Source organism: Etheostoma spectabile, chromosome 2, assembly GCF_008692095.1.
Source record: "Etheostoma spectabile isolate EspeVRDwgs_2016 chromosome 2, UIUC_Espe_1.0, whole genome shotgun sequence".
Lineage (NCBI taxonomy): Eukaryota > Metazoa > Chordata > Actinopteri > Perciformes > Percidae > Etheostoma > Etheostoma spectabile.
The window spans coordinates 2,469,544-2,480,795 of record NC_045734.1 but is presented as its reverse complement, the minus strand read 5'-3'; the positions used below and the strand labels follow the sequence as shown (position 1 = coordinate 2,480,795).

Genomic DNA, 11,252 nt, shown 5'->3' with positions numbered 1-11,252 from the left:
CCAGCATGGAATAACATAGGGAATATTCTATGCCATCCCAGTATGGAATAACATGGGGAACAGTAACAATATCAGTCTGGAATAAAACTCTAATTTTCCTATTAATGCTGCGATTTTCTGTCCCATAAGGAGGCAGGGTTATTAATTAAATGTCTAATCCAGTTTATTTTGAAAGTGCTATTCAATGTGGTGAAATCTAAGTTCTTAGTTTATTCTAACAGATTTTTTGATATAATGTATTCTGTTTTTCCATATAAAGTTAAACAACATTGAGTCAAGCTACTTTCTACAGCTAAAGAGAGAGCACCATGAGTAAGTCTAGGTATACCATCATAGTATAGACTCATCAACAGCTTTCAAAATGAAGCCATGTTCAAGAGAGTCAAAGGCATTTATAGAAACATGAGGAAACTATTGTTGTTGATAAGATCGTTGTAGTCTAGCACATCCAAAAGCAGTTTAACATTGTTAGCAATATGACGTTTCCGCAGAAATCCAGATTGTGACTCATCTAGGACAGAGTCCAGAACGGATTTCATTCTGTTTGCCAACACTTTATAGTCATTTCATTATCTTTATTTGGCTTTGGAAACAGGGTCATGATACCTTGAATCATACTTGTTGGAGTAGCTTCATTATGAATGCTTTCTGAGAAAACATTTAGGTGCAAAGTTCTTTGTCAAACATTTTGTAGAATTCAGAGGTTATACCATCACACCCTGGACATTTTTAAGACTATCAATCGCTTTCAGAACCTCCACATTAGAGATGTTATCATCACATGCATTCCTCTCCTTGTTCTGATCTATAGATCACAGTATATGGATGTGTATGGATTGCTTTAGGATTATCAACTATCTGGTCATCCATTTGTAGTTGTTCGATCATAACAGGAAGGGATCTGTTTTTTATTACAATCTAAAAGAAGTAACTAACCATTTGGATCTAGATCGAAAGTGAGTTGGACACGGACTCAGAGTCATTGTGTTGCTTGTTGGTAACTTGGATTTCATGGTTCCATACACATCCCGGTTTGTTCTGATTCCTTGGCATAAGAATGCACTATGGAACACATATCTTCTGCTTCTTCCATGGCCCAAAAGATGTTTGAAAGAAATAAAAAAAATTGCACTTACTGAATTAGTCTCTTAAGAAGAAGTTAGGTCAGTTTGACTGCACAGAGGTAGCCGGTTGCTCCAATCTTCTGGACAACTAGCTAGCTAACTTGGCTAAAAACACTTGAATTAGAGGCTCTTCTGGGGAGTTGTCATCTTGAGAAGTTATTTTTCCATAAGGTTTCTTCTGTTCAGCCCTTAGTCATATTTAGGCATATTTCACCCTGCCAAGTCATGCAGGAACAATGTCACCGAGACGCCATCTTGCCGCCCTTCATCATGTCATATGTCCTGTTCCAGCGTGGCTCCACTTCCTGGTCGGTATCATCCTTATTTCTTCAAGACCCGCTGTCTGGTCAAAGCCTTTCTTCACAACCAGGTTTAAAGCCTAGGCCAATGCAAATGTGTCTGACTTGCAAAATACTTTGCTTTGCAAGGAACTTCAAGTCCCAGTGTCAAGTTTCTGTTTTTAGTTGGTTTCATGTGTTTGCTTAGTTTTCGATTCCCTGTTTTATGTTGGTAGTTTCTGTTTTTTCATGTCATGTCTTGTTTTACTCCCTGCCTTGTATTTTCTGCCCAGCCCTAAAGTGTTTCACCTGTTCCTGATCCCTTGTTTTTTTGGATCATTGTTGTGTTGTGTTGTGTTCTCTTCTCTGTCATGTTTGTCAGTGTTCCAGTTTGTTCCTGGTCTTGTGCTATCCTCTGTATTTTTGGAACTATCTTTCTTTTCGTTGTGTTGTACCCTTTGGTTCCATTAACGAGAAGTTTGGTTGATGTTGAAACATGCCTTCAAAGGTGGGTGTTTTTAAAATCCAAATCCAATCACAACATGGTCCAAAAGGGCTCACCACAACAACGGGTCAAAAAGCATCCCTCTCTGTTCTCCGTTTCGGTCACTTGGGTGTTTTTTTTTTTGGGGGGGGGGGGTTATTCTATGCAAAAGTAAATAAACTGAACAATACAAGGGTTAAAACCATATTTTTTGTCTTTTTGTCTTCAGGCTCCTCAAAAAAGGAATCCTCCTGTCAAACCATCTTCATTCAACTCTGTGAGAGACAACACATATCCAGTGTGTCACTCAGGTAATATTGAGCCATTCTGATGTAGGATTTTAAAATTAAAAGCTTGAATGTCCAAGTAAAGCTATATTTGAAAAATTTTTCAGGCTGTTAAAGGGACAATTTTAGTCTTTTTCAGGCTACTCTAAAAAGGAATCCTCCTGGGTGAGACAACACATATCCAGAGTGTCACTCAGGTAATATCAGACCATTCGGATGTAGGATTTTAAAATTAAAGTGGAAAATTTGAATTACAGTTCAACTCAATTTACATTTTTACAACAGACTAAGGCGTTAGAAAGTCAAGTAAGTAGGTGCTGAGCCTTGAAAATAGTAGAGCTCTTTCAAGTAACCTTGTCCACCATGGACAAGACAATTGTTTAAAGTTTGGTAATAACCATAGTTCATTGGAAAACTTACCATTTTTCTTACATTTGTTCTCCACATATCTGCTACTACCACTCTAATCATATTCTCTCCATCAATACTCCATAAAGAAACAAACAATAATCATCAATTACAGAGAGCATATGAAGGTAATTATTACTCTCTGTCAGCTTCTCGCTCATAAGGAATATCACAACTCATCATTGTGGTCAGCGAGATTAAACACTTTAGAATATCTCAAGTCCGAAACTCTAGAATTAATCCCTGAAAGTATAGTCTTGGTTTGACTGAGGGTGAAAACTGCATCTCATTCACTGCAGAGTGATTGTCACTCAGGGTTCAGAGGTACAGAAGCTAATTGTTACTCGCTCCAGATGACTCTGAGATGAGGAAATCTATTTAGATCTTTAAGAAGACCGATATGTAGATGGAATTAGATTTACAGTCACTGTTGTCTCAATACTTCAGTTTCAACCTTCTTATTTTCTACAATAAATGCTCCAGTTATTTCTTTGCTTTAATACTGATTCTTAACATTTCTTGAGTTACGACCAAGCTCTTCATTCACAGACCAAAGGAGGGTTGAACCTGCTGCATTTAGACTTTAGCTACTGTTTTAACCTCCACATCTCAATGAAGTGGAAAACACTTAAAGTTCCCATATTCTGCTAATTTTCAGGTTCATAATTGTATTTTGAGGTTGTACCAGAATAGGGTTACATGGTTTATTTTTCAAAAAACACCCTATTTCTATTGTTCTGCACATCACTGCAGATCCTGTTTTCACCCTGTGTGTTTAGGTCTCCGATGGCCCATCACCTGTGGGAGGAACTGCTTGGGTTGGGTGCGCTGCCCCGTGGGTGGCAGTGAAGGTTAGGGGCCTCGACGTCCCAGACCCGGGTGGCAGAAGCTGGCTCCGAGGACATGATATGTTACCTCTCTGTGGGGGAAGGAGCCAGAGCTTGTGGTGGATGTGGAGCCCTACCAGTTGGATCTGATGGGGCTTACCTCTACACACAGTCTTGGTTCTGGAACCATAGTCCTGGATAGAGATTGGACTCTGTTGTACTTTGGAGTTGTACAGGGTGTGGGGAAAATCACAAGCCCCTGGCTGAGCGCCGCTGTGTTGGAGTTTACGCTGGTGGACAAGAGGGTTGACTCCATACGCCTGCGGGTGATGGGGGGAAAACTGACTTTTTGTGCTTATGCACAAGAGCTCTAAGTATTTGGCCTTCTTGGAGACCTTGACTGGAGTCCTGTATGGGGCTTCAGTGGGGGACTCCATAGTTCTGCTGGGGAACGTCCCATGCTCATAGGCGTATAAGGTACCAGAGCACCCTAGGCCGAAGGTCAATGATCAATTTTATATTTGTTTCATCTGATCTGAGGCCCTATGTTTTGGACACTCAGGTGAAGAGAGGGGGGGGATCTGTCAACTGATCACCCTCTGGTGGTGAGGTAAGCCCAAACCTGGTAAGCCCAAAACGGGTAGTGCGGGTATATTGGGAACATCTGAAGGAGGCCCCTGTTCAACAGACTTTAAACTGACACCTCCGGCGGAGCTTTTCGTTCAAAGTTTCAATTGTTAAAGCTGCGGTGGAGAGCTGTGGCCTTAGGGTCTAGGTGCCTCAAGGGGTTGTAACCTACGAACACCCTGGTGGACAACAGTGGTCAGGGAACCCGTCCTACTGAAGAAGGAGTCTTTCCGGGATATGCTTCCCCCGAAGGAGCCAGAGGCAGTTGCAAGGTATCGGCGGGCTGCAGCCTCTGCCGTGAAAGCGGCAATGGTTGTGGGAGAAGAAATGAAGAAGGACTTTCGGTCGGCACCAAGGAGCGTCTGGAAAACCATTTGCCACCTTAAGCAAGGGAAGCGAAGAACCATCCAAGCTGTGTACAGGAAGGATGGGATGCTGTTGACCTCACCTGAGGAGGTAATAGGGAGGTGGAAGGAGCACTTTAAGGAACTTCTAAATCCAGCTAACACACCTTCTATGGTAGAGGCAGAGCTAGAGGATGATGGGGGATTGCCGTTAGTCAAAAAACTCCACAGTGGCAAAGCCATGAGGATCAATGAAAATGGCCCAATCACCCCTATTTTTTAATCTGGTGATCATACTCTTGTCTCAAATTATAGACCTATTGCTATACTTCCAGTAATGTCTAAGTTAAAAAACCCTGTATAACTAGCTAAGTTCCTACCTTGAAACTAACAACTGCCTCAGTGACTGTCAACACGGTTTTCGTGCAAAGAGATCAACCATGTCGGCATTACTACTCCTCACTGAACAAATACGTGGCTCTCTTAACAAAGGTCACATCACTGGAGCTATTTATTGACTTTCGTAAAGCTTTTGACACAGTGAACCACCAGATCTTGCTTAATAAACTTCATTCATTCAATTTGTCATCATCTGTGATAGAAATGCTTTCGTCCTACCTAACAAACAGGTTGCAAGTCGTTAAAATAAATCATGCAAAATCCCAACCTGAAATCTCTGATATGGATGTTCCACAGGGCAGCATTCTTGGACCCTTACTTTTCCTTTTGTACATCAAGGATTTCCCTCAAGTGTGTAATCATTCAAAAATGTCTACTGTATGCTGACGATACTGTGATTTTTCTCTCTGATTCAAATCCTAATGTCATAAATTCTAAATTATCATCTGACCTTCACGACTTGTTGAAAAATAATCATTTAACCATCAATGTTCAGAAAACTGAATGTATGTATTTTTACTCATCCAGAAAATCTAATTTGGTCAAAAAGAAAAACTCCCCACCCAGGGAAACAGAGTATCTGAAATCCCGGCTGGGAAAAATTAGCAACAGGCTGAGAAAAGCCCAAAAAGATCTCGACATGCAGTATTTCATTACTGAAGACATGAAAGGTGAATTGGAGCAGATGAAGGGAGAGAAGGTGGCCCTGAAAAATATTGTGAAGACTCAGAAGATGGAGCTCTGAAAAGAGACAGATGCTCGGGGTAAGTAAGACCACCAACATGAGGTTGGAGAGCTATCTGGAGATGGAGAGGATTCAAGCTCAAGAGCTAAAGGATGAATTGAGCAAGAGGGAGGACGCTCTACTAAAACAGGACAAGGAGGCAAAGGAAATACTGGAAAGATCCCAGGTTTCCCATAGAGCCCAGCTGGAGATGCAGAACAAAAACAACAAGAACCTTGTGACTGCTCTTGAGAATAAGTGTGAACATCAGCTGGAGAGTGAGTGTGTCCTATGGTAGCAGGAGAAAACGTCCCTGTTAAAGGATAGCGGCAAATTAAGAGCCTCCTATATGGATTAGAATGACGAGCAGAGCTTTGTGAGTGACTGCCTCCTGGCTGCTCTGAAGAAGACTAAGCAGCAGCTGGAGAGTCATCTCAACCAGTGGAAGGAGGACAAGGCATCCCTCGTTCAGGTCACAGAAAGCCTGAAGCTGACTCAGCAAGAAAAAGAGTAGGAGTGGGGGAGGAATGAGACTACCGTGAGGTCCCAGCTGGTAGATCTTTAGAGCCAGTTAATGAAAAATCCAAAGAAGAAGAAGTGGAACAAAAAGCTCTTGTCTGGCTGAGGAAAAGAAAATGCATTTGTATTTGAATAGTGTCTGTCTGTCTGTCTGTCTGTCTGTCTGCGTGTGAGTGGGTCTGTCTGTCTGGCTGGGTCTGTCTGTCTGTGTGGGTCAGTCTGTCTTTGAGTGGGTCTAAAAAACTGGCGAGCTCCTGGGGCCAGTTATATAGGTTGTTAGCATCCATCCATCCATCCATCCATTTCATCCGCTTTATCCGTATCGGGCGCGGGGGCAGCAGCTCCAGTAGGGGACCCCCAAACTTCCCTTTTCCCCCCAGCCACATCAACCAGCTCCCACTGGAGGATCCCGAGGCGTCCCAGGGGTTTGGTTGGAGATTTAAACTCTCCACCTAGTCCGGGTCTTCCCCGAGGCCTCCTCCCAGTGGACGTGCTGGAACACTCCTAGGGAGGCGCCCAGGAGGCTCCTTACCAGATGCCCGAACCACCTCAACTGGTCCTTTTGACGCGAAGGAGCAGGGCTCTACTCGAGCTCCTCTCGGGTGACTGAGCTTCTACCTATCTTAAGGGAGACGCCAGCCCCCTCCTGAGGAAAACCCATTTCGTCCCCTGTACCCTGGATCTGTTCTTTCGGTCCTGACCCAGCCTTCATGATGAGGGAGGGTAGGAACGAAAATGTGGAGATCGAGGCTTCCTTTTTGGCTCAGCTTTTTGCACAACGGTGCGATAAACGGAAAGATACCGCACGGCCTCCGATTTCCCCACCAATCTACGCCCATGGTCCCCCAAACCCGGAACAAAAACCCAAAAATAAAAAACCTTAAATTGGGGTAAGGACACCCCCCCCGAAGAAAGCACTCCACGGTTTCCTGTAGAACCAGGCTTCCCGATTTTTGAGGTGCATCCCCATCCCCGCCGCTTCCAAAACTGTTTGAAACCCATCCCGTGAGTGTGAAGGTCACAGACGATGATGCCATCGGACCCACATCATCCGCAAAAAAAGCAGCGGAGATCCCAAGGGCCCACCGAACGCAAACCCCCCCGCCCGACCCCGCCGAATTTGTCCTAAAATTTTTCAAACGATGGGACAAAAACGCAGCCCCGGGGGAGGCCAACCCCCACCTGGAACGGTTGACTTAAGCCAAAAAACCCGACAAGCTCCGCTTGGTATACGAATGGGGTGGCCTGAGAAGGGACCCCCTACCCCAATTTCCCCGCACCTCCCAATTCCCCGGGGGGCCCGGTAAGCCTTCTCTATAAAAAAAACTGTAGAGGGGGATCCAAAAGGACCCCAGGATCCTCAGGTGTCTGGGGGGCCCTTTTCCCCGAAGGGCGGGAACCTTGCCCCTTAATCCAGGTTACTTCCCAACCCCCCGCCAGCCCCTTAGAGACTCCAGGGGGGGCTGGAGTTCCCCGTAATCCCATTGGTTTTTGAAGAGGGGACCCCCCCCCTCTGCCCTCCTTTGGAGCCCAACCCCCCTGTGAAAAGGGGGGTGAAATAAGACACCCCCCCACCCAGGGCTAGTTTTGGACGGTTACAACCCCCGGGCCTTTGAGTTTTTAACCCCAGGACTTCCCCCGGGGAAAAATTGACAAAATCCCCCATCACCCTCCAGCTCGCCTCTACCACAGAGGGGGGTCAGGGGTTTAGGAGTTCACCCCAAAGTGCTCCTTCCACCCCCTTTTACCTCCTCATTTGAGGTCAAAAAAGCCCATCCTTATGAAACAGCTTGGATGATTCCCCCTATTCCCCCCCCTGAGGGGTGGGGGGAAAGGGTTTTTCCAAAAGCCCCTTTTGGTCCGCCCGAAAGCTTCTCCAATCTTTGAATTTCTCCACACCCGCGGCTTTGCCTAAAGTCACGGCAGGGTTGGATGAAATTCCAAAACCCCCGAAACCAAAAACGCCAAACAAGGGGTATGGGGAATTCAAGTTCCCCTGGATGAATTTAGTTGGTTCCCCGGAAAGTGGGGTTGAATAAAAACCTACCCAAAGGGAACCCATGAATTTTTATTCTTTGCGGCTAGTTTGCCCAGAGGGGCTAAAAAGTCCAGGCAAATTTGGGGCCCGGGCCAAAGGGTTTTTAATTTTTGGAGTCTGGGGTTAAACATTTGCTGTTTCTGATCCCAAAAAAACAGGGTTTTCCATTGTCTTTGAATGTGTGTTTGATCTTTAAAAATCCCAAATATTTTAGACTGAAGAGATTTTCACCCATGTTTGGGTCAATAACCTTTTTTCACCCTATTTTTTTCACACGTTGGCTGCCACAGGGGTGGTAGCCAATGAAAAATTGAGTGTTTCAGATGCGCAACTTTTGGTAAACGGGGTTACGCATTTGCTTACGGGCCTGGAAAAATTTGGGGGCCAAATACTGGAAGACATTGATTGACGCGGTTTGCCCGTTTTGCATTTTATTTCCAAAACCCAACCCCAAGAAGTCCCTTGGGCACCCAACCGATATTTATAAGTTTTTATAATGTTTTCCACAAATTCCCTCTTATTTTAATTTGTATTTGGGGCATAAGTACTTTACAGCTGCAACATATGTAAATGAAAATTATCAGCAATAAATAACCTAGGATATATTTAAATAAAATGTATCACTGAGAAAGCTCCTTAACTTGTTTACAACAATAACTGATTAAACAATCTGCAGATTCTGTTTGTTTTTGATGATCAGTAAAGTCATACTTTCTGAAATGTCATCATTAGTTCAGTGGTTGGTTAAATAATAAGAGTTAAGGTTGGATGTTGCAGAAAAAACAACGGACTAAAAATACAGAAACGTGGTTTGATGATGAAAATCTGAAGGATTCGAACGATTCGACTAAATCCATTTTCCCTTCTTGTCTTTTCTGTCTCTGTTTTAAATTTTGATATGTGAATATCAAATGTCTGATGACTGCAACTGAAACTTTGGTGTGTAGTAAAGTCACAAGACACTTTGTGTGTCTGAGAGGAAATCAAGAATCAACGAATGAAAAGAAGAGACGGAGCAGAGTGACCCCCACAGCAGCAGGTGATCCATGTCCAGGTGGGGCATCTCTCTGTGTCCGTCTTCCCGTCTGTCTGCTCTCTGCTCTGATCATCACGTTATATCCTCAGGTTGGATCTGCATAGAGCAAGAGGCGGAGCTTTACTGGAATATATGTCTTTTAGTCCGCGTCTCTGACACTGATGTAATCTAAGTGCTGAATGAACGCAGTCATACAATGTCTCTCCTGCTGGTTGAACCGATACACACTTTTATCTTGTCTTGTGTGTGTGTAAACGAGAAACAACTAAATAAAAGCACTACATATATGTCTTGGTCTCTGTCTAGTTAAACTCCAGTCACCTGCTGGGATGCTGGCAGCTGGATCTCACTGACACTGACCTGGGTGTTGTAGTTTTAGACAGGCGGCCATCTTGGTTCTAGGCTATTGCAACCACCTTGGCCAGACATTCCTCCCATCCAGCACACGGCCTTTTAGGATGAAATTTGACGGAACTAAAGTAGAAAGAGTGTGATTTTGTGTCTCTGTGTCTCTGATGGCTCCATTAAAGACGATGTGTCCACTCTGTGGACTGATGGGAACATCTCTGAACTGAATGTCTCTGAATCTGATGCTCTGATAAGAAGCTGCACACACTTAACAGATTGTAGGACTGTGGTTTCTGACATGTTCCATTAACGCTAGCACAGTCTCCTTGCCATGGGAACATCAGCAGACTGTCTTTCACATGCAGGTCAACTACAGCTTGACTTAACATTATATTGATTGGTGATCAAACTATTGATTCACATACAGTGAATTCACACACACATATACAAACACATACACACACACAAACACAAAAACACATCCACACCCACAGACACAGAAACACACAAAAATACACACTGACACACACACACACACTGCTGGCTGGGGGCTGACTGTGGATTTGTTCCCGGGGCCGTACCTATACACACACACATCAGGTTTTAACAGAGCCTGGTTTAGGCCTTAAATTGCTTACGGGACCTCACCCAGTAATGACGGTTTGCCATTAATGGTACCTGCTCAACTCGCCTTGCCTGGACTCAACTGCGTTGCCCCATCCTCCTTTTTCCATGGCAGACTAGTACCGCCTCATTCCTGAGGCTGATCGTCTTAGCAGGAAACTGCAACGCAACACACACATGTCAAAGGTCAAAGGTGTGTTTTTTTTTTATTTTCGATGTGTTTCCACAGCCAGAAGGCAAATTAGTTTCTAATAAACCTGGAGGCAGCAACATTTAAAAAAAAAGAAATGCTGTCTCCAGTTCCCCGTCTGTCGCTAGCAATGACGACACAGTGATTAGTGACGATTCTCTCTGACCAATCAGCAGTCAGGTTATTACGTCACCTTTTGGTATTGCCTCAGTTCACGTGGAACCTCAACTAAGGTAGTACTACAAAAAGTACCTGTTAGCAGGTACCAGGGACTTTTTTAAAACAAAAAAGGCGAGTATGGTTGAGGCGAGTCGAGTAGATGCCATGCGGTTGGAACCTGGGCCGCTACATGGGACTCGGCCTACATGGGGCGTACGCTCTTACTGAGTGAGCTAGAAGTGACCCTACATGTGGCCTCTTCTTAGCTGAAGTCCGACAACACAAAAAAAACAGCCACTTCAAATAATGTTTGGATTTATGGATGATTTTATTAATTGTTTTGGTGTCACATATTCTACACATTTAGACATCATTACACTCAAATAACAAGACGTATATGCATAAACAAGTACATTGTGTCAACTTACAGATAGAAGTAAAATAAATGAAATAAATAAAATATGTAATAAACCTAACAATAAGAAGGGAATAAAGAGATACATTACAACAGTAATCAGAATGATTAACTGCAGAAATGAGCAAAAATCCTGATAACTAATAAAAGCACAATTGTTACAAAACAAGAAAATTGAGATTATCTCGAAAATTTAGGCTACACTATACATGTATACATCAGACAGAAGAGTAAAATACAACGTCAGCCTTCTGAAAGACCCCAAGACTAGACAAGAGTTTAGCCTGGCACTGAAAAACAAGTTCGAAGTGCTTCAGGAACTACTTGAAACCCTCTGGAAGCTCCTTTGGCACTATGGCATCCCAGCCAAGTTGGTCAACCTGATTAAAATCTCCTATGAAGGCATGTCCTGCAGAGTTAT

The 11,252-nt window shown here is 43.8% G+C and overlaps 1 non-coding gene across 1 annotated transcript; it reads right to left on the bottom strand.

Moving 5' to 3' along the window:
* Positions 1 to 2,630: 2,630 nt before the first annotated feature.
* LOC116670781 (small nucleolar RNA U3) lies at positions 2,631 to 2,840 on the bottom strand. Its single transcript, XR_004327120.1, has one exon. It is a non-coding gene; the product is annotated as a small nucleolar RNA U3 (small nucleolar RNA).
* Between the last annotated feature and the right edge of the window lie 8,412 nt (positions 2,841 to 11,252).